The sequence below is a fragment of the Lemur catta genome, chromosome 4 (genome assembly GCF_020740605.2).
Source record: "Lemur catta isolate mLemCat1 chromosome 4, mLemCat1.pri, whole genome shotgun sequence".
Lineage (NCBI taxonomy): Eukaryota > Metazoa > Chordata > Mammalia > Primates > Lemuridae > Lemur > Lemur catta.
Genome location: NC_059131.1, coordinates 71,065,780 through 71,069,985, shown reverse-complemented (window position 1 = coordinate 71,069,985; position 4,206 = coordinate 71,065,780). Strand labels below are relative to the sequence as shown.

Sequence of the window (4,206 nt, the reverse complement as noted above, 5' to 3'; positions counted from 1 at the left end):
CGAAACAGTGTTTGTCTTTGGAGAAACGGTGGTGGGGAAATCTTGCATATTGGACTTGTCATTTCTTTCTGATCATAAAGTTGAAAAGAATTTTTGCTCCCCTGCAGGTGGAAGCAGCAGGGCATGTTCCTTGGGAGGTAGTGGCTGACACCCAGCTACCTAGTCTAGACACCTAGCCTTTTCCAGGTGACCAGTTTGGCAACTGAAGATAAAATACCCATTTCTACTTCCCTATCTTGATCTAACCTATATCCTTTGCTTTTAAAGAAGAATCAATTTGGAGGAAACAGTGCTAGAGCTTAGCAGATAGTAAAACTCAGGAGGGACTTGAGCAAGTGCAAGGTCTAGAGTTGAGGGCCAATTCAGCATCCTTGGTGGAGAGGCAGTTCTGCTGTAACACTTTGAACACAACATGACTTTTGAGTTTATGTGTGATTTTTGCCTGTGGAAAACACTAGGTGAATACGAAAGCACATCTGGCTGAACTGAGCCGCATAGGAGTACACGAGGCACACATCCCGGTGTGGTGCGTGACTTCCCATCTGATTTCAGAGAACCATCCTCATCTCCCAGTCGCAACCTACAGCCTTTCCAATGGCCACCCTGGCCCTGCACCTCACACCCTCTATTTTTTTTCCTTTCAGCCTCATTTGTATTTTTCATCTATTCCCTCTCTCCTCTATGTTTTCTCTCACTTTGTCTTTTGTTCCCTCCACACGGGGTGGTGAGCATGGGAGCTGGGTGGGTGGGCCAGTGGGCTTCTCAAGCAAACTGCAGGTCTTTTTCAAGGTATAGTGCTTGTTTATGTATTTCTTAAAAGTTTGAAAAATTTTATGTACGTTGAAGTTAACAGAATAATTTAAAAACTACCTTATATACTGTTCCCTTGTTGGTTAGTGACATCTTGCTGTGTGTGCCTTTTCTTTCTATATGTATTTTATCATGACCATTTTAAAGTAAGATGCAAACATGCTATTTTACCCCCTAAACACTTGAGCATGCTTTTTCATAAGGGTATTGTATAACCGCGGTACCATTTGCACACAAGATAAGTAACAATGTCACAATATCTAATAATGTGGTTCATATTAAAATTTACCCAGTTGCCTGCCAAATTACTTTTTTTTTTTTTTTTTTGCTTTTGAGACAGTCTCATTCTGCATGAGTTAGAGTGCAGTGACATCATCATAGCTCACTGCAGCCTCAAACTCAGCGATCCTACCGCCTCAGCCTCCTGAGTAGCTGAGACTAGGTGCATGCCACCACGCCCGGCTGATTTGATTTTTTTTTTTTTTTTTTTTTTAATATTTTGTAGAGACAAGATCTTGCTATGTTGGTTAGGCTGGTCTTGAACTCCTGGCCTCAAGCGATCCACCTGGCCATAGCCTCCCAAAGTGCTAGGATTACAGGCATGAACCACTGTGCTCGGCCCCAGATAACTTACGTTGTCACGCTGTTGGCTTATGTTGAGTGGGATTAGCCAAAAGTAGCTCCCATTACTGAGCACCTGGTGTGCCCGACACTGTTCTTCATGCTTACGTATGATCCCGCAATCCTGTCAGCGGAGTGAGCCCCGTTTTATGAATGAGGAAATGGCATCAGAGGTTAAGTAATTTTCTTGCTGAAGGTCACACAGGAAATGAACCAGGATGTAGACCTAGCTTTGGCCTCTCCAGAGATACCTTTGGCAGCATGCCTTAAAACTTAGGTTAGTTTCTCATAAATACAGTGTTAGATTCCTTCCCCTGGAGCGGTTGACTTGTTCTGAAGTTTGGATCATAGCCTTTCTTTTCATCCATCCGTGTTGAATTGTATGTTATTTACACCCTTCCCCCCGCCCCCACCCCTTGTTCCATCCAGCCTTTTGTCGCTCACTACTTGTTTCAGTGCCGTGTCTGTGAGTGTCTGAAGCATCAGCATTTTTTTTCTCCTGGAAACTTCAGGTTGTCCACCATTCCCAGTGCCACACAGTTTAATATAAAGGAATGGGGGGAGGGTACTTGTGGGGATAACTTGAAATATTTTTAAAAGTATTTAATTTCAAAGTAACCAGTCTTTGTACCCAGCATGGTAGGACAGAAGTTTAAACATTCTCAAAAGATTTTATAAAGAGTATTTCAACTCTTTATAAAACCTGAGAACTATGCTATCTAATGAATAAGCTTGAAAGTCTTTTAAAAATTAAACAATAGCATGTGGATGAAAATGATCTTAACGTAAGATATGCTGTTCCCGCAAGCCTCAGCGAGCACTCGATAGAGCATCATTCAAACAGAACCCCCGGGCTGCACACTGTCCCAGCTGCTTTAATGACCTCAGGCTTAATTGTGGCCCACAAATGTACTTTAAAATACTTTTAAACAGGTAACTTATAAATGACCTAACTTGATTATCTACTTTTTAAAGAGTCTAACCACACCTAAAAAGGTAGGCTGAAGGTTTGAAAGTAGTAATATTTGGATGTTTTTACAGTTATCTTAAATCTCTGCTGTGTACATGAGTTAGGTTATGTTCAGCCTCAAGGAACAAGAAACTCACAATGTGGCTGAAACAGGGCTACCCTGATTCTTGCGACTGTAGCCGGTCCAGGGCTGGTATGGTGGCTCCACAGTCCTCCCTGCTCCGGGCTCCTGCTGTCTTGTCCACTTTCTCCCCAGGACCCCCACCAAGGTGGAATCCTGGTTTCATCAGAATCTGAGGGTGGGACCCAAGCCTACTGTATTTTAAAGTTTCCAGGGATCTAATGTGCAGTTTGAGAAACATTAGTGAAGTGGTTAAAAATTCAGACTCTGGAGCTATGTGAGCTTGAACAGGTTACTGAACCTGTGTTTTTTTCCCCTCATCTGTACAAGGGCAATAAGAGTGCTACCTCACAGAGTTGCTGTGAAGATTGTATACTACGTGGGAAGTACCTAGACTGGTGCCTGAGACATAGCACTCAGTACGTTCTGTCTTATTTTCTCTTGGTTAAGTTTCTGGATATACTGTAGTTTGTCAACGCCCTTCCTAAAATGTGGAGCCCAGGGGACTAGACCCCATTCTGTGTGAGCACCATGAGAGATGGGCCATGTGTGTTCGTTGACGGCTGTGTTAGTGCCACAGTGGGGCCTGCTCCATCCTCAGCAGCCATCATGTGTGTTCCAGCCCAGCCGTGGGAAGGAACAAAGGGAGAAGAGAATGTCTCCTCCCTTTGAGGACATTCCCAGAAAGGCACACTGTTTCTGCCTATAGCTCAGTGGTCAGACGTTAGTCAAAAGAACACCCAGCTGCTGGGAAATACAGTCTATATTTTACGCAGTCATGTGCCCAGTTAAAATTCAGAAGTAATTTTGGTGGGGACAAAGGGGAGAATGGAAGTGGGGGACAACTGGAGGGGTTTGCCAAATTGTAGATTAAAATAACTTTAAATGTATCACTTCAAAGGATTGCAAATGGTTCAGTAAAAGGCAAAGTTGCCGATAGACATTGTAGAACTTTCAGTAAATATTCTAGAACTTTCAGTAGATATTCTAGAATTCGGTAAATTCTAGTAGACCATCTAGAATTCAATAGCCGTTCTAGAATTTTACTCAGCATCAGCATCAAGCCAGATGGTCTGTAATTCTGGGAACTTAACCCCATCTTTGAAACCCTAATGACCATAATCTCCAAAAGTGCCTCTTCCCTCAGGACTTCAGACAGCTTGTCGAGGACCCTCTGAAGAAATCTTTCTGGTCTCGGTGTCAAGAATGGGACTCTCAGGTATACGTTTTTATTTTTGCCTCCTTTCTGGCTCAACTTTCTGTCCCTGCCCTTGTTTGTTGATGTGTTTATTTTTTTTTCTTTGTACTTCTACTTTCTGAACATCATGTGTCTTATATGTTTGTTGACTGATTTGATTGCTCTCTTGGAACACAGTGTTGTCTACATGAACAAAATGACGTCTCGAGCATACTTCCAGTTCCCGGGTGCAAGTGATGGTATCACCTGGACTGTGGTTCCACCTCTGGAGGTCAGGACTCATTAGGACAGTTGGGGTGATGGCAGAGGAAGAAAGAGCACTATTTTGGGACTCAATTTCCTTTTTAAAAATGTGTACATTCCCTTTCCATCAGAAGACAGAGAAGTGACAAATGACATAGAAGGTTTGGGGCAAGGTTGGGGTGTTCCCAGGTGACTCCAGAGTGGTTTCCGATGCCCTAGGAGCTGCACCTCAGTTCTGTGGGC

At 43.3% G+C, this 4,206-nt stretch overlaps 1 long non-coding RNA gene across 1 annotated transcript; it reads left to right on the top strand.

Moving 5' to 3' along the window:
- The first annotated feature begins 2,900 nt into the window (after positions 1–2,900).
- Positions 2,901–3,927, top strand: LOC123637201. The gene is made up of 3 exons (XR_006734768.1): positions 2,901–2,941; positions 3,670–3,741; positions 3,898–3,927. It is a non-coding gene; the product is annotated as an uncharacterized LOC123637201 (long non-coding RNA).
- Positions 3,928–4,206: the final 279 nt, after the last annotated feature.